The 27,544-nt window shown below is 39.4% G+C and overlaps 1 long non-coding RNA gene across 1 annotated transcript in view; it reads right to left on the bottom strand.

Moving 5' to 3' along the window:
* The window catches only part of LOC135969495 (uncharacterized), a 121,676-nt gene extending 115,407 nt beyond the window's left edge, over positions 1-6,269 (bottom strand). The window contains exons 1-2 of the long non-coding RNA XR_010584756.1: positions 6,149-6,269; positions 4,901-5,023 (exon numbers count right to left, since the gene is read on the bottom strand). This is a non-coding gene — a long non-coding RNA (uncharacterized lncRNA). The remainder of the gene's footprint in view (positions 1-4,900; positions 5,024-6,148) is intronic.
* Between the last annotated feature and the right edge of the window lie 21,275 nt (positions 6,270-27,544).

The raw sequence follows: 27,544 nt of genomic DNA, 5'->3' as shown, positions 1-27,544 counted from the left end.
GTTACTATTCCCTCTCTAGATTTAAGAACCTTTATTTGCCCTTATGAGAGGAGACATATCTTGGCAGGGTCTTACTGATTTGAAGAGTGACCTGTGTATTTACTCCTGATCAGAATTGCAAAACCTTTTAAGCCTTCTAATATGATCATATGACAGATACATGGCTCTAGGGTTGTGTGAGCCGGAGAGAGCAGATAGGATTTTTCATCCTAAATCCAATATTAAACGTAGAATACATATGCCTATAGAATATTCTGGAAGACACAACAGTTGCCCAGCGTCACCCAGACACAGATGAAGTTTCACTGTCTGGGAAAGCAAGAGGACTTGCTAATCACCCATCACCTCTACAAACCTGCCAGGAATATCAGAAGGAAAGTCACTACTTTGAATGAGACAGCAGAGAACAAAATGACTCTTGGTTTTATTAGAGATTATTAAACTGAGCCCATGCCAGCAACAAAAATGGAGGCAGCCCCACATTATACCGGCTTTGACTATGCAGATTAATAAAATAATAACCCAGTTAGAAAAAGCAGTTCTTGTTCTTTGTGGAAAGTGCTAAAAATATTTTAAAACATCAAGGTGAAAATTGAAATCACCTATAGCTTCACCTTTCAGAGATGAACAGTTAGCAGTCTAATGTATTTCCTTCTAGTCTTTTTTTCCATCACATTAATACAGAAGGTTGTGACAATTTGGACTTGACAATAGTTGATTTTTATATTGTATCTTAATAAAATATTTTCTGCTTTTGCATTTACAGAATAAGTAAAACTGTAACTTACTGTATATTATACAGTTTGCAAAGCTAACTGTATGTACTTTTGAGAGTTCTATCATATATCTTAGAGTTAAAATAGTTTTTCACTGGAAAGTTAGGAGGAAGTTACAGGTACATACTGTCACCTAATGTTACACTTGTATTAAATATTATATCCTAGGTTTTCAGTTCACATTATGCCATTAGCATTTCTCTATGTCATTAAATATTATTTAAAATATGATTTTAATTAATGCAACATATTTCAGTGTAAGGATAATCTGTTTAATTTCTCACTGAAATAGTTCCTCACTGTTCAACATTTAGGATATTTTCAGATTTTTAAAATAATATATATTTATGATGATGAATACTCTTGTACAGTAAATCCTCACTAAAATTGTTGGAAACTGTGACTTTAAGAGAAATGACATATAATGAAATCAATTTTATCATAGGCTAATTGATATAAACAAGAGTTAGGTTCCCATGGCATATTTCTGGTCACAAACATATCACCAAATTTCTAAATAAAGGCCTAAAACACTTCTAATACTAAACATTGAAATAAATGTGAGTTATGCATACATTTAAGAAATGTTAATAAAAACAAGTATGATCATTATTTGCCCAATTTTTGGTGAATCCATGAATGGTTGTAATGGTAGTGGATTAAATCAAGGGATAAATGTTTGCAAGCAAAAATTGTAAGGAGTACCTCCTACAACCACACAGTTCAAAACCAAATACTAACCAATATGGTGGGCCCTCTGAAAGATTTCGTCCCATACTTTTTATTGTCATGCAATTGTATGATTCTCAAATATTTTATAAATTTTTATTTCATGATAATTTGTATCTTTCATTCATTCCTTTTCAATCCACTTATTCTAAGTCAGGGTCTCAAGTGGCTGGAGTCGATTCTAGCAGCACAGAACATGAGGCAGAAACCAATCATGGCCAGAATGCCTTTTCATCGGAGGGCGCGCACACACACACACACACACACACACACACACACACACACACACGCATTCACTCAGACTGGGACAACTTAAAAACAGCAATTAGCCTAACATGCACATCTTTGAGAAATGGGAGGAAACCAAAGTACCTGGAGAAAACCCACACAGACATAAGGAGAATGTGCAAACTCCATACAGACAGTGGCCCCATCTGGGAATCCATTTTTTTCTCATCAATGTTATAATGAAATAACATGGAACAACATAACATTATTCAAAGGACATGCTGTATCTTTGGCCATATCTCTGGTTATTTCTTTAGGACAAATGCATAGGAATGATACCTGTAGATTTGTATAAGATTTTCGCTTAGGCCCAGTATTTTTTAGAGTGCCTCTCCCTTAAACCTGAGATGTTGTGAATCCCTGAAGCATCATTTTCAATCTAACAGGCTTGACAACCACTTCACCTTCATCCTCTACAGACAACAGCTTTTTGAGTTTCCCTCCTTGTCTATTCCCTACCTGTGCCAGTTCAGACCATTCCTGAGCAAATGGGGTAATATGTGCTTATCTCCCCTTTCTTCATGTGTTCTCTTCCCAGTTCCTCTTTAATGCCTTTTTTCCAGAGACCTCCAGTGCCCAAGAATATAAGATGTTAACTTCTTAAGTCTTTCCTCCCAGAGCCTTAATGACTTAATTAATATGACTTCCATGATTACTTGCATTTTAAAGGAGGATCCTAAAGAAAAAAAAATACTTAATGCAAAAAAAAAAGACTCCCCAATGGTGGAAACCACAAAAACAAACAACCAAAAAATCAAATCAGAGAGAGAGAGAAATTCACATGAAGTCAATGGCAAAGAAAAGGTATTGAAGCCATTGGCTTAGCTGGACTTAGGTACCAGGATTGGGAGGAGGGGAAAAAAGTGAGCCAAATATGGAGTCCTGGGAATACTCAGTGACCTGAAACCTCAGGAGGGAGCCTGAAGGGGAGTGGGCAGGAAGTCCAGATGGTGGGGAATGACCAGAGTGAGATGGTGGGATGGGAGGCAGAGGGAGCCTTGCCTGCCAGATGAGCAGTCTGGCAACAGGCCTAAAGAGGATACTGTGTGGAAGCCAGTGTTTGAAGATTGTTTCAGTAACTGTGGCTTAATAAATTGTGGAGGAGAGGATGAAGAGCAGGCAAATCAGCCACAAACGTGGCAACCCTCATAGCTAATATTTACTAGGCATTTATTGCGTGTCAGACACTGTGTTAAGTGTCTCACATGTATTAACTCATTTAAAAACTAGCCCAGATCCATGTTGTATCATTATCCCATTTTATAGGTGAGGAACTGAGAACCAGAAAAGTTAGATTACTTACCTAAAGCCACAGAGCTAGTAAGTAGTAGGACAAGGATTCAAACCTGGGTGCTTAGCCCTACACTGCTAATCTGCCATAAAGGTGAGGGCCTTGATTGTGGAGGCAATTACGGTCGTGAAATACAAGAGCATGCATTGGTCACTGTGCACACAGTTTGTGTTCTGGGGCACAAGGACAGCAGGGCATAGAGGGGAGAGGAAAAGAATGCCGACTGCTTCTCAGAAAATTTTCAGAGATGGCGAAGCCAGGAACCTGGAGCTAAGAAATGTGTAGTGTTGCAAACTACAATCATCACACATTCCAGCAGCACAGCTGCTCTTCTGTGACTCAACAGAGCCATTTATTAGTCTAGGCAGAGACCTAGGCAAGGTCTCTTAGTCTTTTCAGGCTGCTAAGACATAATACCATAGACTGTATGGTTTAAACAACACAAATTTACTTCTAACAGTTCTGGAGGCTGGGAACGCTAAGATCAAGGTGATGGCAGACTCAGTGTCCAGTGAGGACCTGCCTCCTGATTTGTGGATGGTGGTCTTCTCACTGCGTCCTCACGCGGCAAAAGGGAGTGAGGGACCTCTCTGGCTCATTTGTAAGGGCACTAATCCCATTCATGAGCATTCTGTCCTCATGACCTAATCACCTACCAAAGACCCCAACTCTAAAGACCATCGCATTGGAGGTTAGGATTTTAGTGTAAGAATTGGGGGGTGGGGTTTCTGGGGGGACATAAGCATGCCATCTATGGCAGACAGTCTCTGCTGGACTCAGTTCAGGTAATATTTAAAGAGTAATAATTTCTTCTTATTGAGTATGTATTATGTGCCAGGCATGAAGCTAGCAACTTGGCATGTATTATCTAATTCATTTCTCACAGTGAAACTATTTTTACTTCTATTTTATAGATGATAAAACTGAGGCTGCAAGAATTTAAGTGACTTGCCCAAGAACACATAAAGACTTGAACTCAGGAAAGTCTGGCCACAAAGGCTGGCGGCTCTCTGTCCACTCCTGGCTGAAGGGAACATCCCCTGTTCTAGTGTTTGGGCCCGTCCTCTCATTCCCCAGAGGAGCCCCCTTTCCCAGAAAGGAAGAAAGCCTGAGATTTTCCTTCCTTAGACTTGTCATCAGCACGCACCGCCCTGCTTCCATCTTCCCTTCAAAAAGAAAAAGAAACCAATCTGTCAGTTCCTGGGACCTGTAGTTGACAGACAGTTTTATTCAATTCATGACCTTGTCTAGGTATTTCCTTCTCTTTTGTGAACTCCCAGGGAGCACTTGGGAATAAGCACAAGATGTGGGATCAAGAAGCCTGGGTTCAAGTCATGGCTCCTTAGCTCATAGACACATGATTACAAACAAACCTCAATTTCCTCCTTGGGCTATTGGGAGAACCAAGTGAAATGATGCATGTGAAATGCTTTGTGAACTGAAGAGCCCTATGTATCTATTCTACCACACCAACCCATTCTCCCTAGTCGGTCAGGATTGAGTCCAGAATAACTGTCCCCCATGTTGCCTCCTCCACATTAGGGGAGATGAAGCTGTCGACAGGGAAGTGGGGCATCCATCAGAGGTCTGCTGTGAGCAGAACCACCTGCCTGCCCTGTCAGGGCTGGAGTCAGAGCCAGGCAAGATGGCTCGCGTTTATATGGGGCTTTGCAGTTTACAAAGCACATTGACATCTATTACCTGGTTTGCTTCACACCATTCTACGAGGCAGGCAGAGTGGACAGCATTATCCCTGCTGGTCAAAAAAGAAAGCTGAGTCTTCAGAGAGATAAGTTGTCCAAAGTCTCATAGTTACCATTAGAGAGCTGGGCTCAAACCCTGGTCTTGCCTTGGTGGGTAATTGCTGCTTCTGGTTCTGGAAGGGCAGGTCTGTGGTCCACAGCACAGCTTCCTCGCTCTGCTCAACACATGGACTAGACTGGAGAGCATAACGAGAAATTGTATAAATCATGCATAAATGTGTTGCTTTGTATAAATTGTGTATAAATACATAGTTATGTATATAAATTAAACATAAATTAGTTTCAATTGGGCAGTTTTGTCTTAATTTCAAATTGGGAACATCTCAAACATTCTGGAAGCCTCTTGAAAACCCCATCAACCCTAAACACAGTGTCAATAGAGCCTAAAGGTTAAAACCACCTGCTCCCCCATCCCTGTACCAGCTCGAGATACTCTACTATGCTCAGTTTACCTCATTTAAGCCCAGATATGAGATCTTCTCCTCATATGTGGGCCAGGAAACCGGGGGTACCCTTTAGGTTAACAGGTAGCTGAGTGCCTGTTATAGGGACTGCTCACAACCTCTTCTTGCTCTTCAAGTCTTAGCCTAACCATCACATCTCTGGAAGCCTTCTCTGACTGCCAGCCTGGCAAAGACGTCCCTTTTCTGTGTTCCCAAAATGCCCTGCAATGGGTTCGATCTGTGTGAAATGTAAGTTACTTGCATGATATCACCTACAGAAAGTGAATCTCTGAGACCAGAGACTGTCTGGCTCCCTCCACATAAGGACAGTCAATAAATGCTTCTGAAGCATGTGAGTGGTGAATAAGTGAGTAAATGAGTGAATCAGTAAATAAAATAATGAGTAAACAAATGGAAGTTTATTTATATTCCCTCTAGCTCTTAAATTATTCTCTAAGTCAGAGATGGGGGTGAAATGTGGCAGTTAAGTTCAGAAAAATAATGCTTTTAAAATAGTATTGATTAAAAAGTTGTATTATTTAAAGGCCCAGCTCTTATAGGCTTCCAAATAGATGGCTCAGGGCACAGGCCACACCCAGGGAAGTGAGGTGTGCTAATGGCTAATGTCCTCTCACATATCCATGATGCTCTGAATTTGTTTAAGGATTGTTATCTTCTCTCCTTTCCTTACTAGGTCACTAATATTCAAGCTGCAATGACCAGTGTTTTCTATGCAGCAGTTTCACTTTATCCATTTCCTTCAGTAAACGCAATTTTTTTAATCCACCTTAGGGCTTTCTCCTTGACCTACAAAACAACGCTGAGCACTCTGTTCCTAGGGGAGAAGTCCTGCCAAACCTTTATTTGGAGAAGCGTGTGTGCTGGAGCCTGTCGTCCTCAGTGGGAAGCTTGATTCATCTCACCAGGGAATGGTTGGGGGCAATTCCAGCCTGAGATTCCACTTCTTCCTTTAATGAAGTAGCACCTATTTGGATGATAAGGAGCCACTGAAAATTGGAAACATCTTACAAATGCAAAATGGCCTTTTATATAGAAATGTATATCTTATTTTAGAATGTATCCTGTAATATTATTCTAATATAATAAGAATACCTACAAGGAGTTCATAATAACTTGGGGAAATGTTTATGAAATAACATTGACTTTAAAAGTAGAATGTGAAATTATATATACAGTGTGTCCTCAATTCTATTTTTTTAAAAGTGTACTTAGAAAAAAGAAAGCCAGTTTTCTCATTTAATCTTCACAACAACCCTGTGGTGTTATTCTGCAGAATTACTAGATAATTTGCCCAAAGCCACACAACTGTATGTGCTGCCCAAGGTCACAATACCTGTAGAGAATTTGATTTTGCATGTCTATTTCATCCAGAAGGCAACTTGGGAAGGGTGGAGAGATATTTTGGGCCTCTGTGCTTCCAGGCACATGGTAGAATTGCACTTCCCTAGCACCGTAGAGTCTGACATGGTCAAATGACTTGCTTGGGCCAATAAATTTGAGCTGAGGTGATATGTCACTTCCAAGTAGAAACTTTAAGAACCAGTGCACACTCTCCATGTTCTCCCTTCCCTTCTGTCTACAGATTGGCAGTCCTCCAGAGAAAGGCTTCCCTGTCAGCGTAGATTGTGGAGTGAGGACAACATGAAGCAGAATTTATATGCAGCGGTGAGCAAAAGTGGTGCTGAGTTGTTTTAAGCCACTAAGAGTTGGAGGATGATTGGTATCACCACATAGCACAGTGAAACCTGGCCTATCCCAAATCATTCAGGCCGATTGAATACTGAGGCTAGCTGACATGAACACTCCAACATGATTTCTTACAGTGTGAGTTGGAGGTGATGTGATACTGCAGAAGAGGTTGAGTTTTAGAACCAGACCTGAATTTCAATGCAAGTCATCATCCTAGTTAAACTTACTTTCATATTTGTAAAGTTTTATGTTGTTTTTAATTGATACATAATAATTGTACATACTTATGGGGTATGGTGTGATATTTTAATACATGTGTACCTTGTGTAATGATCAAATCAGGGTAATTAGCATATCTAGAACCTCAAATACTTGTCATCTGTTTGTGGTGAGAACATCCAAAAGCCTCTCTCCTAACAATTTTGTAATATACAATATATTATTGTTAACTATAGTCTCCCTGCTGTACAATAGAATAACAGAAATTATTCCTCCTAACTAACTTTGTACCCATTGACCAAATTCTCCCCGCCTTACTACTGTCCCCAGCATCTGGCAACCACTACTTTACTCTCTACTTTGAGTGAGATCATGTGGTGTTCGTTCTTCTGTTTGGCTTATTAAACTTAACATATGTTCTGTTGGTCCATCTATACTGCAAATGATAGGATTTCATTCTTGTTTATGACTGAATAGTATTCCATTGGGTATATACCACATTTTTATGCATTCATCTATTTTTGGACACTTAGAATGGTTCCATACCTTGGCTACTGTGAATAATGCTGTAATAAACATGAGAGTAGAGATAGCTTTTTGACATACTGATTTCATTTCCTTTAGATATACATCAAGTAATGGGATTGCTGGATAATATGGTAGTTGTATTTTTTTTTAGGCTCTTCCATCCTATTGTCAATAATGGCTGGACTAATTTACATTCCCACAAACAGTGTATAAGAGTTCTTCATCCTTGCCAGTATTTATTTTTTTTTTTGTCTTTTTGATAACAACCATTCCAACTGGAGTAAGATAACATCTCATTGTGGTTTTGATTTGCGCTTCCATGATGATTAGTGATGTTGAGCATTTTTACATATGCCTGTTGGTCTTCTTTTGAGAAGTATCTATTCAGATTTTTTGCCCATTTTAAAATCAGATTATTTGGGGGAGTTTGTTTGTTGCTTTTGAGTTGTTTAAGTCCTTATATATTCCGGATATTAGCCCTTTCTCAGATGCATAGTTCACAAATATTTTCTCCCATTCTGTAAGCTATTTTTGCACTCTGTTGATGGCTTCCTTTGTGGTGCAAAAGCTTTTTAGTTTGATATAATTCTATTTGTCTATTTTTAGTTTTGTTGCCTTTGCTTTTTAGTCCTTACTCAAAACATCCTTGCCTAGACTGACACTAGAAGGGTTTCCTCTGTGTTTTCTTCTAGTAATCTCACAGTTTGGGGTCTTACATTTAAGTTTTTAATCAACTCTAGTTGATTTTTGTAAATGGCGAGAGGGGTCTAGTTTCATTCTTTTGCATGTGAATATCCAGTTTTCCCTTCACCACTTATTAAAAAGACTATCCTTTACCCAATGTGTGCTTTTAGCATCTGGGTCAAAAAGAAGTTCGTTGTAACATGCATATTTATTTTTGGGTTATCTATTCCATTCCATTGGTCTGTGTGTCTGTTTTTATGCCACTATCATGTTGTTTTGGTTTCTATTGCTCTGTAGTATATTTTAAAGCCAAGTAGTGTGATACCTCAGGCTTTGCACTTTTTCCTTAAGATTGCTTTGGCTATTTGGTGTCTTTTGTGGTTTCATATGAATTTTAGAATTGTTTTATTTTATATTTCTGTAAAATGTGATTGGCATTTTGATATGGATTGCTCTGAACCTGTATATGGTTTTGGGTAGTAAGAACATTTTAACAATAATAATTCTTCCAATCTAGAAACATGGATATCTTTCCATTTATTAGTGTCTCCTTCAGTTTTTTAAACAGTTTTTTTTTTTAATTTTGAGTTTTCGTTGTAAAGATCTTTCAAGTCCTTGGCAAAATTTATTTTTAGGTGTTTTGTTTTCATAGCTATTGTAAATAGAATTGCTTTCTTGGTTGTGTTTTCAAATAGTTCATCACTGATGCATAGAAATGCTACTAACTCTTGTGTATTAATTTTGTGTCCTGCAACTTCACTGAATTTGTTAGTCCTAAGAGGTTTCTGGTGGAGTACGTAGGGTTTTCCATATATAAAATCATGTCATCTGCAAACACAAACAATTTTTACTTTCTCCTTTCTAATCTGAATGCCCATTATTTCTTTCCCTTACCTAATAGTTCTAGCTAGAATTCCTAGTACATGTCTGGTAGCAATGAGTTTCCTCTGCTTTTGTTTGTCTGGAAAATTCTTGCCTCTCCTTCATTTCTGAAGCATATATATGTGGTATACAGTATTCTTTGTTAGCAGGGCTTTTTTTCCTTAGCACTGTAAATATATTGTCCCACTTCCACCTGGCTGCAAAGTTTCTGCTGAGAAGTCTGTTGCAAGGTGTATTGGATCTCCCTTGTATGCCATTTGCTTCTTCTCTCTCACTGCTTTCAGGGCCCTCTCTGTCTTTGACTTTTGAGAGTTTGCTTGGGTTTTTAACTTGAATCTTATTGGTGATGTTCGACCTTCCTACACTTGAAAATGTATATCTTTCTCCAGGTTTGGAAAGTTTTCTGCTATTATTTCTTTGAATTGGCTCTCTACCGCTTTGTCTTTCCCACTTCCCTTTTTAACTACAATGACCCAAGTATTCTCTCTTTTGATGTTGTCCTATAGATCCCATAAACTTTCTTCCAACCTTTTTATTGTTTTTCCTCCTCTGACTGTGTTTTTTCTACAAGACTATAGTTTGTCTTTGAGTGCATGATTTTTTTTCGGTTTGAGCAATTCTGCTGTTGATGCTTTGTTGCATTTTTTATTTTAGTCATTGAATTTTTTAGTTGCAGGATTTCTGTTTGAATTTTTATTATCTCAATCTCTCTGTTAAATTTCTCTAATACATTTCTGAATTATTTCACAGCATTCTCTTGAAGTTTGTTAAACTCCCTTAAAACAGCCATTCTGAGCTTTTTGCCTGAGAGGTCACACATTTCCATTACTTTATGATTGGTCTCTGGTGACTCATTTGGTCCATCTGGTGAGATGATATTTCCCTAAATGCTCTTAGTGCTTGTGGGTGTATGGTAATGTCTCTGTATTGAAGGATTCAGTATTTATTCCAGTCTTTACAGTCTGGATTTGTTTGTGCCCATCTTTCTTCAAAAGGCCTTTCACAGATTCTAAGTACACTGTTGTGTTCCCTGAGTCAATGGATCCTGCAGCCATCTCAGCACTGGAGGTTATTCTAAGCCCAGGTTAGACACGAGTCTCATGAGGTCTCTGATGTTGGCATGGCTCTCCAGTGCAGATGTACATGTGAAAGACTCAAGGAAGGTACCCATGCTGTGTGGGAAAGCTGGCCAAGGACTCAAGCCTGGGAGACTGTCATGGTTGCCCAGATAGGCACACCTCCCAGCAGGTTTCTGCACAGGTAGGATAGGTTCCTTACTGCAGCAAGTGAAGCTGGAGCTGAGACTGGACCCCTCAGGATCTGCCATGGGATGGCAGCTGGCAAGCCTGTCTTGTTGGCTCAAATGGGTACACACCTCCCACCAGGTCACTGCACAGATGGGATAGTTTCCCAACTGCAGTAGGAAGGTCCAAACCTGAGACTGGGCCTCATCAGAATCTGCTGTGGGATGGAGGTTGATGAGCCCAACACAGAGGCTCAGAATCCCAGGCTGTAAGATTTGAGTAAGTCTCTCTCTAGGGACTTGTGTGAGCAGTTCTGAGCTGAGACTTCAGCTGAGGGGTGCTGAAGCCAAACCACAGGGAAATTTTCAGGTCCACAGCTGAGACTGTTGTCAGCAAGCAGACCAGCCTCTCTGCTATGGCACTAGTATGCACAGTTCTTCCTAGACTTCTTGGTAGATGGCTCTGGTTGCAGACTCAAGGCCAAATGGGGCTGTAGCCAAGCCCCTCAGGGAACAGGGCCATTTCTGGGCATAAACCTGGGAGTACAATCAGTTGATCAGCCACCTGGATGCCTATCTGCACTCTCAAAATTACCAACCTAAGTCTGGGCTCCACTCAGGTTTCATAACCTCTTTCCTGGATCTGAGACTCCCACAGAGAGCTTTTTGTCTGTGAACAGGTGCAAAACTTTTTTTGTTGTGGGGGATATGAGCGGGTGACCTCCTATTTCTACCATCTTACTGCTCTATTTTCATATTTTAGAATAATAATTACGGTATGTTCTATAAAGAGTTATTGTATTAAATAAAATAGTGCATATAGAGTGCCTGCCACTTAGAAAAAAAGAAACTAATTATTATGAAAATTTTTCTACGTTATCTATTTTTATAAAGATTTCCAAGTCCTATTGTGTTTGTCAACCAATGTATGGCTATACTTCTTTTATTTTGAATTTGTTCTTTCTACCAATGACCAAAAGATTATGATAACTTTAGTTTTCCTTGTACCAAACAGTAACAAATATGCACTATATAACATTAATATATCAATATATTTCTACATGAAAAGCCAATGGTTATAATGATTGAAAAAGCTAAACACCACAAATTAATATTAAAAGTGACATCAGCAAGATGGCTCACTAGAGTTGCCCGGTGCTTATGCTTCGCCCAGTGAAGAGGGATCAAAATAACAAATAAACAACTATATTTCAACTAGAGTGACTGAGAAAGTATGCTGGAGAGCACAGAGGGGTAGTGAAATTCCTGTGGAACATGGAAGCCCAGGATAGCACCATAGAAAGGAGAGCAAGGTATCCTGCCTCTGCCACATTGTCTCTCTTACTGGGATAAGCTTGGGGTCTGTCATTCTTCCTCTTTTGGGGGAAAAGGTAAGCTGGAGACCACCAGCAGTTACTATCGCCTCCACAGACAATAGCAGTCCTTACTACAGGAGAGTTTCCTAGCCCCAGATTTAGTTTAGAGAGTTGCCAAGGGTTCATTTATGTTCATGGCCTCAGAGTAGAACTCCTACCCTTTCACCCTCTTTCCCATGACTTAAGCTTCTATTGCACAGTGACATCTTGAAACCATACCCACTCCTAGAATGTGACCAGCTCTTAGGGCCAGTAACCACTGACTCTTTACATCCCTGAGGCTCTGCCATCATTCCACCCCTTTATTGCAAATGTCTGCAGTACCACTACCCCATCTGCCAGGAGCTTAGGCCTGATGAACAACCAAGATCTCAGAGTCCAAACCCATGTGACTCATGTGGCATCCCCCAACCCCAACCAAGGAATAGGTAGATCAGCACAGTGAGGAAGCTACCGGAAGGAAGCCAGCCAGCCTGCCAAGCCTACACACATCCACACCTGGCCAAACAGCTAGTCCCAGCAGCGGCCCCACCTCCCTGGGGAGACCAGTTGTACACTGTTGATGGGAATGTAAATTAGTACAGCAACTATGGAAAACAATGTGGAGGTTCCTCAAAAAAATAAAAGTAGATCTACCATATTATCCAGCAATCCCACTACTGGATATATATGATATTGAATCCTCGTACACATCCAACAATAGATAAATGGACAGAAAAAAAGTAGTGTGTGTGTGTGTTTGTGTGTGTTTATATGTGTGTCTCTATACACATACTATCTTTCTCTTTCTCTCTCTCTCTCTCTATATACACATATATATGTACACAAAGGAATATTATTCAGCCATAAAAAGAATAAAATCTTGTCATTTGCAATCTCATAGATGAAACTGGAGGAAATCATGTTAAATGAAATAAGCCAGACACAGAAAGACAAATACCACATGATCTCACTCAAATGTAGAATCTAGAGAAAGAAAATGTTGGTATCATAGAAGCAGAGAGTAAAACAGCAGTTACCAGAGACTAGGAGGAGAGGGGTAAGAGGATGACAGAGACAGATTGGTCAGTGGGTACAAAGTTACAATTACATGGGAGAAATAAATTCTAGTGCTCTATTTCACAATAGAGTAACTATGGTTAACAGTAAGGCATTGAATATTACAAGACAGCAAACGAGCAGCTTTTTAATGTTCTCACCACAAAGATACATTAAGTGATGGATACCCTACCCTTATTTGATTATTATACAGCACATATATGTATCAAAACACCAAATTGCACCCCATAAATACATACAATTATAATGTACCGATTTAAAAGACAACAAAAAATGTAAAGTTACTAGATGAACAAAAACAAAGGAAAATTAACACTAATATGAAGTTAACCAAAAGATGGTAATATTATTGAAAATCCATTTTAAAAATATAATCATTGAGGTTCAATTTTATGTAACACCAGTCTAGGGAAAACATAAGGAAATATTGAAATCTGACTTCCTTTGAATGCTTACTCTACCAAATACATAGTTCCTGTCCTCCACACACTTTCAATCTGAGAAAATTAAATACATATGAAAAATCTGATGACAATTGAAATCACATATGATCATACAGCAGAATCATTCCACTTGTAGTTATACTGCTACATGAAATTGCAGAATATTATGTAACTGTTGGGCTACTTCCTAATTTTTATGAAAAGTCCACTCTTTTTGCTCACTCCAATACTCCACACACACACAGAACACACTTGTGGATGTGTCAGAGTGTGGTTATTTCTTCAAAACTTAATGCATCTGAATAAAATTCTGATTGAGTTGTAGACACTTCTTTAGGAAGAGGAAAACGTTCATTTTCCTCTTTCAATGTTAGATTACCTCTTTTTACCTCCTTCTTAAGACTCTCCCAAGAGAGTGAAGTTGCTAATTTATCAGTCAGAGCCCAGGACATTCCTTATACATTCTAACATTTGTACAGGTTTCCATTCCTTGAATGCAATATATGTTGTAATCTCTCTTCCACATGTACCACCAACTTGAGAGTCAGCTTCACTCATGTTGAGACATAAAACTATTCTGCCAGCTCCCTTAACAAGCCCAACTTTCATTTGTCCAAGATTGATAATGGAGGAAGGATCTCAGGGGTAATGTGGCTGCACCTCACAGCCCTTCCCATATGTCTGCTGTGATTGGCCTTCCCATTAGAGATGGCACTAACCACCTTTGCAGTCGCTGCACTTGCCCTAGAAATACTGCTTCTTCAATGCCATGGCCCAAAACATGGCTCAGGGTCCTTCACTTGGGTCACCAAAGCACCCCTTGAGGAAGCCTTCTTCTCATTCACTCTCAGTGGGGACAGTGTGGGCCCATTTAGAGAGAAGTCTGTGAGGATGATTTTCTACTCATGTTACCACAGCTACTTCTCAGGTCCCCTCAAGGCAACAAGCTCTTCAAGGAACCAATTTATCTTGCCCCTCTCTAGAAAACATGCCAATACCAAGGTCAACTCTAGGCCAGATACCTCCCTCTACACTACTGTCTGGATCCAGTCTAGCTGTGATTAGGCTGCCAAGAGGCCAATCTGAGGCTCACCCAGGCCTTGTACATAGGACTGCTTGTGGAAAATGTGGTTGTAAGTAGAGAGGAGAGAGGTGGGTTGAAGGTGTATCTTCCTAGCCTTGGCCTTTGAGACAGGATGGATACCCAGTTGTGCTTATCAGCAGCCAGCAGCACTTCTCATTTCACAAATTACTTCGTCACAAGTGCCTCCAAAACTGTAACCATTTCTCCAACTTGGGAGTTCTCTCTAGAAAGACTTATTCTCTGTCAATGTCAGCCCATTGTCACTTCATATTACTGTATCTTTAATGTGCTCCTACTTTCTGTACTAACCTGAGCTAAATTTTGTAAAAAAAAATACAGCATTTACACTGTTCTCCAGCTATTTCATTGTGTTGGACAGCAAAGTCCTTTCATTTAACATGCTTCCCTTACCCCATGTGAGAAATTTCCTTTTAGAACTAATTTCTATGAAAAGTTTGGTTTCCCCTCCTAAGGAACTAGTATTTGTAATGCTTATGGTTATTAAAAAAATTTAACCAAGTTATTTTTTCCTTTTTTCCTTCACCTTCTGGAAAGCTCAGAGCCAAACTTACAGCTCAATTATGGGAACTGAGTTGGGTCTTTTGGCTCACATACCTATGTCAAGTTTCTAATAGCTCCAAATTTTTGCATGTGTATTTCATTATTTTATTATACAGGTTTCTATATGCATCCTCAACTGTTGCAAAATTCAGTAAAGAATATAGATGATACATAGATATACAAATAAATCAATAAATAGATGATTGATTGGTAAATATTAACAGATCAAAAGAAATGTCCAACTCATTGGTCATTTATTCAGCCAAATTTTGTTACTGAGTGTCCACCCCTTCTGAGTACTAACTCTTAATTTCTCCAGTTCTTGTCCTCATTCTCTGGATTATGTTTTCGCCTTCAGGAACTCAAAATCACAGAGAAGAAATATTGTCTTGCAAAGAGAAGAAGTTAAGCATCCTGTTCAAGGTCACACATGTAGCAGTGGCCCAGGCATAGTTGGCTCAGATGTCCTAGTTTCCAACTCAATGATGCTTTCACAACATTGCTCTGTTTTTTATGGAGTTTACAGTATGGAAACCCCACAAATAAAGGCAGAGTCCAAACTAACCACATACTTTTTGAATCCTGTTCTAATCCTATCTCTATCTTCTTCTGGGTAGAGGATTTTCTCTTCCCTTATCTTTTCCCTGAACATTTTTACCTTTTGCAGCACATTTCTTTCTCTTCCAGCTTCAATTCTTCACTTTTAGTATTTTCTCTGTTAAAAAAAAAAAAGACAACAATACTTATAACTGCCTAGCTGACCTGCTGCTGTGTGTACTCAATAAATGTTAGTTCCCTTCCCCTACAGTTTGGAGCATATTAAAAGCTCCTCCCTTACCATATATGCTACCCCCCATCATTCCTGTACTACTCCTTTCTGTACACACTGACCTGGGAAGTTGTTAATGACAAATGAATCAATGGAGATAGAATAGATACACATAATGTCATTTTAATAAGAGAAATAGAAATAAAGAAGGTACCAGTCTGTTCAATTGGAACAAAAAAACACTGCCTGTTTCTAATAAGTCATTTCATGTGTTCAACATATTTGATTTTTGTCTTTGCATAGAAGGTAAAATAATGTCTGTTCTTTATTATTTGATTTTCATTGCAGAAACTTGACTTCAATGAAGTCACAGGAAGGAAGCTGATGATTTTTAGTAGGCATTTATATATAACTATTTATATAGTGAAAACTTCCCCAGCACCTCTGTCTTCTCTACAAGCCCTATTTGCGTATGGGAGTCCATATGGGGATCTACGTGGTTCCAAGGAAGCTAACTTCACTCTCTGGCCCCAGGGTTCATGACTTAAACTACACAAATCAGCACATTCCATCCACCTGGCTACAGGGCCACAGTGATTCATTACCTGGTGCATTATACAACCTCACAAAGTCTGATCAAAATAAATCTCAGGACTTTTGTTGGAATTGCTGGGTCAAGGGCTCTCTCTCTCCTGCTCTGGAAATAGGAAGTCTAATACTCCTCCAGACATTTTACTACAATGAGGAAAATCAGCTTGAGAATGAAGCCAAAACCTAGAGAATTACAAAGGAATTAAGCCAGGATCTTGATGATTTATGAACTGTTGGATTCGACTTTACCTAAGCCTAGACTTTTTAGTTACACGAATTAGTACATTTTCTTTATTATTTAAGCTCATGTGTTACTTTCCAATAGAAGCTTCCTAACTGATACACTGTTGTCACCTTAAAATTCATGCAAATTATGCTTATTTTTGATAGATTGAAGTTGTGATTCATCTTTGCTACTTCCTCTGTCTAATATGCTAAAGATACCAAGCAGATGAAGACTACGGTGGCGCTTATGTCTATGTGTGTGTATTTTCCCAGATGATCAACACCAACAATAGTCATTATCCCCATCATCACAGCGGATGGGGCCATCATATGTAAATCAAACTCAGATGACCAAAGTTTACAGCAACACTTGAAATTTAGTGTCTCAGAAGCATTTCATTTCAGCCCCATAAAAGTTATGGTATGCTGATTAAATACTGACTGGAAGCTAAAAGAGTGCTTACTTGAGGTTTATAGGGATGGAAAGGATGCATTCTGTTGCCACCTAATTTTGTTTTCTAAATATTCTTGCCCAAAGACAGCTGAATTCATGTATTTCATGTGTTTTAGGGGAGGGGATGTGGGTATTTTTTTTTTATAATAGCATTTTCTGCCAATAATAAAATATGAGGAAGAGAAAATCACAATAAAAGAAACCATATTCCTTTTCCAAATAAAACATTTGTCGTCTTCAGTTTCTTCTCTTCTGTATTTGAAGGGAAAGAAGTAATTCATTCCCTCTGGTAAACATTTTCATGTGGGAGTATTCCAGTTTTCCCCTTTGTAATTTCAGTCCAGAGCTTTGAATGTTTTGTACCGAGCTCCTTCCCCTTACTCGACTCTCTGAGAAGACAAAGGACAAGAGCTTCCTGAATAGATTTTCAATTAAAAAAAAGCGAAGAACTAAAAAGCTGTCTCAGCAGAGGACCAAGGTGTATCCATAGCCCTTTCTGTGGGGCTGCTCCCTACATGGAAAGCAGGAATAAGGGAGGGACGGAGAAGGCAGGACCAGAAGCCGAGAATGGCAGAGAGCAAGGTTTGAGGATAGGAGACTGAACGGCTGCTGGGAATCTCGGGTGCTAAGAAAGCGCTGTACGTGGAGAATTTTAGAGGAATTGCCATGGACCAATCTGTAAGGGTTTGAGTTGCTCCAGAACTGAACCCTGAGTTTCTCAGTTCTATAGGCAATAAATACATCCTTTGGTGACTTCTTTCTTATTTCTAACATTTTATTATGAACTTTTTCAAACATATAGACAAGCTGAAAGAATTGTGGAGTGTACACCCACACACACCCACCATGCAGATTCTACAATTAACAGTTTGCTATATTTGCTATCCATTTATCTATCCTTCTATCCATTCATCAATCCATCTTATTTTTTAGTACGTTTTAAGGTGAGTTGCACACATCAGTATACTTTACTCTTAAACATATCATCATGCTTGTCATTAATTAGAGTTCAGGGTTCAATTACAGTATTTTTTTCCCTAGGCAAAATTCACGTAGAGTGGATTGCATGAATTTTAACTGTACTATTCAATGAGTTTCAACAAATGTACATGCCTGTAAAAGGAAAACCCCTGCTGAGACATAGAACATTATCATGGTGATTTCTTTCTAACATGAACTATCAAGAGTATTATTTCTCTGCTCCATTCGTTTATTCAACAAATATTTTCTGAGCTCCTCTATGGTTCAGGTATTGTGCTAAGTGTTGGAGATAGCGAGGTAAATGAGATATAGCCCTTCATGGGAGCTGACTGTTTATAGGAAGAGATCCCTGTATTTTAATTAGTTGTTTAATTAATTAAACTAGATAGTCACAGTTGCTGTGAAAATCTGTTCACACAGAGGAGAGGTTAGCCAATGCACCTGAAGTGGGGTCAAAAAGGGCTTCATGCCAGGTATTCTGAAAGATGAGAAGGAAGTCCCCAGGTGGCTGGAGACTACAGTATGAAGCAGCCTGAAATGTATGACCTTGCACAGGGTCTGGCATGGCTGAGTTCCAGGACGAGGGGGATGAGAAGAGTTTGGAGACACAGTAAGGGCCAGGTACAAGAAGGTCTCAAATGTCCTGCTAAGGGGTTAAGTTATAATCCAGAAAGTGATAGGAAGCTGAAGAGGGACTTGCCAGACATGTGAGCCAAGGTGCTCTGATAAAATCTACTCCATTTGGACCTTGAGAGAGATACGGAGAGGTACCATGATGGAGGCTCTGGAGAAGGAAAGACAAACGTTTTGGGATCAGATGTTAAATTATAAAAATTTTAGTCCATAATCCAGGCAGCTAGATCCTGAAGGTCATGGATGATTAGCTGGCTGCCAGCCAGAACATGTCTTCCATGCATTGTCAGAAATAGGAAAGGAGCTCTGAAGTCCGACCTCCAGCTGCTCCTCGACTCACATTACCAGAGAGCATTGTGGACTTAAGAGAACTGGAGAAGTCTGAGCTGGGAAACCCTAGATTCTAACATGATACAGTCATGTATCACTTACCAACAGTGATGTATTCTGAGCAATGCATCATTAAGCAATTTTGTCACTGTGTGAACATCATAGAGTGCACTTACACAAACCTGGATGGTTTAGCCTAATACACACTTAGGCTCTATGGTACAGCCTATTGCTCGTAGGCTACAAACCTGTACAGCACGTTACTGTACTGAATACTGCAGGCAATTGTAACACAATGGTAAGTATTTGTGTACCTAAACATAGCTAAACATAGAAAAAGTACAGTAAAATTACAGTGTTATAGTCTTATGAGGCCAACATCATATATGCAGTTCGCCGTTGACCAAAACATCGTTATGTGGTGGAGAACTGTGTTTTTTAATGTAGTCAGTTGCATTACAATCATCTAATCATGTTATGGAACAACTCCTTTAAAAAATGTTGTGAAGGGTCTTGCCAGACTCTATCAAGAGATAAATCTTATAGCTGAAAGAGTTCAGTCACCTTTGTTTATACTGAGAGGAAATTAAATGATCACACGAACACAAGGTCTGTGTAGGCACGTGTGAGTACAAGCATGCAAACTCACAGGCATGTGCACACACACTTGCTACAATCAAGGCTGAATCTTCTTGTGTTCCAATGTCTCCCAGGTAAGAAATGTGAAATGATCCAGGGTAAAGCGTCAAATTCTCTTTCTACAGGATGGAAAATTAGTGTGCTGCTGTAGTAAAATCCAGAGTGGACTATGAAATCAATAGCTGTAAAATCCAGTAGAATACTGCTAAGTTAAAAAAAAAAAAAAAAAAAAAAAAAAGGCCAGGGCCTCTCCATTGGTGGGGATGCCTTCCAAATTCCTAATGGATTTGATTTGTGATAAAGGTTGAAGGTGTGAGTCACACAGTAAACAGTATCAGCAAAGAAACAAGGGCAGAAGAGTGAATAAAGAAAGGAAGAGAGAGGCTTAATGACGAACAAAGAGAAGAAATAATCTCTGGAGAAGATACCAGGTCTTTCGTTTTTTCCTGGCCTTTTAATAGAGCTACAGTTTTATAAATCAGATGAAATGATCTTGCTTTAACAGCCAAGCAGAGAATGATCAAAAAAGGTAAAAGTGCTGATTTTTAGGACTTAATATCCTATACAGTGAAACACTGTCCTATCAGAAGTGTTTCTCTCTGTTCCTTCCCTCTCTTCCCCCACCCACCTTCCTCTCTTTCTCCATGCCACCCCCACTTTTTATCTTTTTATCTGTCTCTCTTTTAACTTTGAGATCCTCACTGAACTCTGACTGGAATAACAACTCCCTAGGTACTTGAAGAACTCTGAGAAGTTGCTTCATGTTTACACCTCATTAAAACAGAGACTAGTCTTCATCAAGAGCAAAATTCAAGCCCAGAGTGATGGCTCACGCCTGTTATGCCAATGCTTTGGGAGGCCAAGACAGGAGGATTGCTCAAACCCAGGAGTTCAAGACCAGCCTGGGAAACATAGTGAGACCCTCTCTACAAAAACTTTTAAAAATTTTCTGGGCGTGGTGGCATGCACCTGTAGTCTTAGCTACTTGGGAGGCTGAGGTGGGAGGATCCCTTGAGCCCAGGCATTTGAAGTTACAGGGAGCTGTAATTATGCCACTGAAGTCCAGCTTGGGTGACAGAGCAACACCCTGTCTCTAAACAAAACAAAACAAACAAACCAAAAAAAAGCAAAAATTTTAATATTCACACATCTCTTTTATTAGCTGTGAAGTTTTCAGGTAAAAAATAAGTGTTTAATTGGCTTAAGTATATTTGATTGGTCCAGGTACAGGACTCAACCTCTCCTCTGCTCCCCTTGCTTCTCAACTGTGTGCTGACTTCTCTTTTTGGCTGTTGTCTCCAGATGAAAGGTACAGCATCTCTAGCCTCACCTTCACATTCTGGGGACTGACAAGGAGCTTTTTGTCCCCAATCATTTAAAAATCAGTTAAGGTCCCATAACTGAGCCCCTTTAGGCTAACTTGGCTTATATTCTCATCCCTAAATAAAATATACTGATAGGCCAGGACTGGATCATATGACCACCCTGCAGTTGAAGAATGAGAAAATCACATGGTTTGAGGGTTAAGTAACAGGTGTCCCCAAGGAAAATGGAAAGGTTATTGTCAGGATAGGAGGGAGTGGATTGGAGGCAGGCAAAGACAAGAGATGTGCACTAGGTTTCTGAAAACTCAAGGTTTGTGTCTCAGTCAGCCTGGGATGCTATAACAAAATACCATAGACTGCATGACTTACACACCAGAATGTATTTCTTATAGTTTGGAAGCTGAAAAGTCCAAGGTTAGAGTGCCAGCATAGTTGAGTTCTAGTGAAGGCCCTCTTCCTAGTTTGCAGATGGCCATCTTCTCTTGTATCCTCACATGGTAAGGAGCAGAAAGAGAGGGGAAGCTAGTTCTCTGGACTCTCTTGTTAAAAGGGCACTAATCCCATTATGAGGTCTCCACCCTGTCTCCTAAATGCCTCATCTCCAAACACCATCACATTGGAGACTGGGGTTTCTATGTATGAATTTTTGAAAGATACAAACATTCAAGCCATAGCAACTTGAAACACTAGTAAAAGCAGAACCCAAGAAACAGGCAGACACCACACCTGTGTCTGTACTGGTTAAAGTAGAGAAGGAGAGCATAGATCCTCTGGTCTCCACTGAGAACCTCTGCTCTTGCAATGCTTCTTCCTGACATTTTATCTCCCTGCCCCATCATTTATACAAAGTAACTAAGGCCTCCTTGCTTGTATCAGGAGAAGAACAGTGCTGAGAAAGACAGAATGACAAAGTACACCCATGACGTCTGGCCTCAAGCTTTGTTCTCAGTCTTGTTTCATGACTATTCTCCTACAAATTAATATTCTAGCACACTAAACTTTCCTTAACATGGCATACATGTTACCTCTTCCTGGAATTTTCTACTTCCTTTTCTTAATTTGTTGAAAGCCTTCCTATCCCTCAAGACATGGCTCAAATGCCACCTCTTCCCTGAATCGCCAGTTCAAATCAATTCCTCCTTTGTGACTTCCCATGAATTCTGCTCAGACCTCTATTTACAAGCATTCTATTCACTCAAATACCAACTCTGGAAAGTTCTTCGGTAATCAGTACAGTAATACCCTTCTTTTGAACAGAAATTCTGCAGGACATTAATAGGTATTTTGACTAAAAGGAATTCTGTGGTTAAAAAAATATTTGGGCAACACAGTCTTAAAGAATGTTAAGCTTTCTTTAGCACAAGACCTCTCTCCTAGTCTTTAGTATGCATGCATGTGTTGTAAATCTATAAGAAGAGGCTTTGGTAAGGAGCATTTTCCACATTTTTTTGTTTGTTTCATTTTATTTTTAATTGACAGATAACAATTATATATATTTATGGAGTTCAAAGTGATATTTCAATAATGTACCCATTGTGGCATGATTAAATCAGAATAATTACATATTCCTTACCTCAAATATTTATCAATTCTTTGTGATGAAAACATTGAAAATCCCCCTTTAGCCATTTTGAAATACATAATATATTATTAATAGCAGTGCAATAGAACACCAGAACTTATTCCTCTTGTCTAACTGAAGTTCCATACCTGTTGACCAATGTCTCTCCTTTACCCAACCACCCCCACTTCCGTCATCTGCCTCTGGTAACCACCATTCTACTCTCTGTTTCTTTGAATTCAGCTTTTTTAGATTCCATATATAACTGAGATCACGTGGTCTTAATATAATGTTCTATGGGCAAAGAACTTGAATGGACATTTCTCAAAAGAAGACATACAAATGACCAACAGACATGAAAACAATGTTCAACATCTCTAATTATCAAAGAAATGCAAATTAAAACCACAATGAACTATCACCTCACATCTGTTAGATTGGCTATATTCAAAACGAGGAATGATAACAAACGTTGGCAAAGACGTGGAGCAAAAGGAACCCTTATGCACTGTTGGTGGTATTGTATATTAGTATGCCCATTTTGGGACACATTATGGAGGTTTCTGAAAAAACTAAAAGTGGAATTACCACAAGATCCAGCAATCCCACTACTGGATATATATTTAAAGAAAAGGAAATCAGCTGAAGGGATGTCTGCACTCCCATGTTCATTGCAGCATTATTCATAATAGCCAAGATATGTAAACAGCCTAACTCTCCATCAATGGAAGAATAAGTTTTTTAAATGTAGTATATACACAAAATAGAATTCTATTCAACCTTAAGAAAAAAAAAAACAGGAAATTTCCCACATTTGTTTAAGCAAAAGATTCTATTTGAGAAAACATCTAGAAAAGCCATTATTTCTACAGAATATAATATCAGAAAAGCTGACCTAGCCTAGTTCCTTTTATAAATGAATAAACCAATTCTCACACAGTTTTAATGACCTGGTCAACCCATAGCTGGTCAATACTGGGGCCAGGACCACAAGACACATCTCTCGTTTCCAAGTGTTAAGCACTTGCCTTTACACTGCATCCTCGCAGGTGCACTGTAGGCTTCTGGAGCTGTTCATTCTCCATAGGAAAGATCAGGGTCAGCCCTGTGGCTGGAAGCTGGGGTGGACGCTCCAGGCAACCCTCATTCTAAGGCAGTAATACATAGTAAGCTCCCAGACATTACTGCTGAGAGTCAGGACCATGGACAACATTAAATATTGCCTTAGGTTTGGGTCCCAGAGATAGAAACAAAAGGATTTGAGTTCTGATAGTTTATTTGGGAAGTGATCCCAGTGTAGAGATGTGGAAAAGTGAGACCAGGAGGGGAAAGCAGTCAATATAGGGTTTATTTATGTGAAGGTGGGTAAATGGAGCTGAATTCCACAGGGTCATCTGTGTAAACAATGTATGGCACACCTCAAAGATGTTGTATCCAATGATCAAGGAACTAAACTATTTATCACCAATTCTCATTCATCATTGGCTGAAGACTGTTTTCAGGGGTGTTAACTCCCCAGCACCTCTGTCCTGCCCTGCAGCAGATTAGGCATGTTCCCGTGGTCATGGGCTGGATACTGACAGCATCAATTAAGTACCCTGGGAAAATGCTCTGTACCTAACAAGTACCTGGGATCAGGTGCATTGTCTCACTCAGCACTGGGTGACCTGGCCTCATCAAGTCCATTGCCAAAGCTATGAGGATGCCTCTAAGATTTCTAAGTACAGGGCTGAGGCCACACTTACCATGAGCTTCCAACCAATGACTGAGTGTGGTAGAGCTACTAAGGCAGGCCCATACGCTGGAGATCTTATAGCTTACTTTAGCTCCAAGGCTCATTGCTGGACTAGCCAAACTTACACTGCATAGCAGTCTACGATACTTCCACCTTTCCTTCCCTCTCTCTTGCACCCAGGATGAACTTACATTGTGGTCTCGTGGCACTCCTTGACTTTCCCAACTCCTTCCCCATATTCTCTCATACAGGGGTTCCTTTAATCCCACATTTTAATCCTATGTTGGCCATCTCCTTCTCTGAAACACACATCCACAAAAACTCCCTGGTGACAGCCATTGGAGCTCCACTGCAGCATCAGGGAGGCAACTTCCATACTGTATAAACAAATGATTCATGAAATCCTTTTTCCACAAGAAATAGGAAATAATATTTCAATGGCCAGCAGAGGGTTACGCAAGTTCAGCTGAGATTCTGTCTTTCTGCAGGAAACTTTTAGTATTACTTCTCTTTTACTCCAAGACTAAATTTCTCAGTTGTCTTATTAATACCTTAGCATGTGTTGGTGAGGATGTGGAGCAACTGGCATTCCCATACAATAATGGTAGGAATGTAAAATGGTTTAACCATTTTGAAAAAAGTTTGGTAATTTCTCAAAAAATTAAACAAACATCTGTCATTGGATCCAACCACTGTACTCCCAAGTATTTATCCAAGAGAAATGTAAGTGTATATCCACATAAAGACCTGTACACTAATGTTCTTCCTATCCCAGCTCACCTGCCACACACATATACCACTTCCAGACCTACTCTCACCAACAACACAGAGCAAATATCAGGTGGTCCATGAGGCAGTGGGTGTCAAATGTTTAGAAATAGCGTTTATAATATAAATGTTTAGAAATAGCCTTCATGAAGAGCAACAAAAATAATTTGGAAAGCATTGTTGTTGCAAAACTGAACTCTACTCAGTGAAACTTTGATAATTTGATTAATTAGTCATAAAGTCAGGCAGACTCTGTGGCAAATCTGGATTCTAGAATGTGCTTAAAGAAGTTTCATTGTAGTGCTTCCTGAGTTTCAGTGCCCACTAAAGGCTTAGCTATAAGGAGATATCCGTTATAACTTATACCCACCCCAACTGCTTACTACAGTTAAAGGTACTTTGAATGTTTTATTTACAGAAAAAAACTCCTTAACTTTTGAGCAAAGGCTTGCAATTTTCAGGGACAGAAATTCTGTCGGATTTGTCCAGCAAGTGCCACATATCTGTGTTACTATCATTATAAGCCCAGTTTGAATGAGGGAGAAGATTTTTTTTGGTGGTCAGTCAGGCAGCCCAGTCCTTGCAGAAGGTTCTCAAATGTGCTGGGCATGGCCTTCTGGAAAAGGCTCCCTCGGGCACTTGTGTGTATAAGAGACAGAAACAGTCAATTGTTCTAAAATAAAATGTCAGATTCCGTTCTCTCTGAAGGCCATGAGAGTTCATCCTGAGACTACCTTCTAATCAGCTGTTCTTTCCTTGGCTTTTTTCTCTTTTTACTCAGTCTATGGAAACTTAAGCCAGACCCAGTCTCCTGTTTGCTCAATTCTAGAGAGTCAGAGCCTGAGGCTGCTCCATGCTGTGTATATTCTGCCTATAATTAAGGTGTTGGCTGGGGCTACAGTCATATCAAGGCTCAACTGGAGAGGACGGTGCTTCAAAATTCACTCCTGTGGCTATTCATAGGCCGTGACACATAGGCCTCTCCATAGGACTACTTGAAACGTGGCAACTTGCTTCCACCAAAGTGGGAGCTCTGAAAGAAAGCAAGAGAACCAGAAAGCCAGAAATCTTTTTGTAACCTAATTTCAGAAGTGATATCCCATCACTTCTGCTGGATTATATTAGCTGGAGCAAGTCACTAAGTTCAAATAACACACAAGGAGAGAGGATTATACAAGGCAAAAAATATCAGGATGCAGAAGTCATTGGAGGCCATTTTAGAGGCCATCTACCACTGTCTGCCCTCTGGCAGATAGGACTGGCATAGCCTCACTTTTATGAACATTTCTGCTCAAAAATGAGGAATATGGAAAGCCCAAAAAAGTGACTAGTCTGTAGCAGTTATAAAATCTAGCCAACCAAATGCTAGAAGTTCCTTAAATAATTGCCCATGGTTCTTGGCTCTGTCCTTTGGGCTCTTGATTCTGCTCTCTGAGTTACCCTTCCTTTTTCATGAATGGCAGCACGCCTTTGCAGATTTGTAGTTTTCTCAGCTTGGCTCCTTCCAGTAGAATTTTGAGGGTCCCACAACCTCTTTTCCTTTCGTACCAATCTACCCTTTTCAAGCTGGCAGTGTTATGCCAATTAGTTCACTCAAAAACTTTGTTAACCTCTATGAATTTCACTGGACTTCATCAAAATCAAGAACCCTGCTCTTTGAATGATACAGTTCAGAGAAGGAATATAAGCCACAAGCAGAGAGGAAATATTTGAAATCATACATCTGATAAAGGACTTGCATCCAGAATATATAAAGAAATCTCAACTCTCATTAATAACAAACCAATTTAAAAATGGACAAAAAAATGTGAACAGATATTTCACCAAAGAAGATATACAGATGACAAATAAACACATGGAAAAAGCTAACCATTATTAGTTATTAGGTAAGTACAAATTAAAACACTGGGACGCTACTATCCACATATTAAAATGTCTAAAATTAAAGTGACTGACCATAACAAGTGTTGGTGAGAATGTGGAGCAGCTAGAATTCCCATAAAAATGATGGTGGGAAATGGTTCAATCACTTTGGAAAAAGTAAAAGTCTGGCAGTTTCTCAAATAGTTAAACATACACCTATCATCAGATTCAGCCATTGCAAAACTCCTAGATATTTACCCAAGAGAAATGAAAGCATATATCCACACACAGACTTTTACACAAATGTTTACAGAAACGTTATTTTAATAACAAAAAAAGTGTGAACAACCCAAATACCCATCAACAGGTGAATGGACAAACAATTGGTGGTATATCCACACAGTGGAATACTACTAAACAATAAGAAAAGCACAATAGGCAAGAATCTTAAAATAATTAGGCTGAATGAAGAAAGCAAGGCAAAAAAAGAATACACGTTATATTATTCCACTTACATATAATACTAGAAAATGCAAGCAAATTTATAGTGATATAAAGCCAACGAATAGTTGCTTGGCGACAGTGGGAAAA

The sequence above is a fragment of the Macaca fascicularis genome, chromosome 2, assembly GCF_037993035.2.
Source record: "Macaca fascicularis isolate 582-1 chromosome 2, T2T-MFA8v1.1".
NCBI classification, from domain to species: Eukaryota; Metazoa; Chordata; class Mammalia; order Primates; family Cercopithecidae; genus Macaca; species Macaca fascicularis.
The sequence above is the reverse complement of the archived record's forward strand: the minus strand, read 5'-3'. Positions and strand labels throughout refer to the sequence as shown.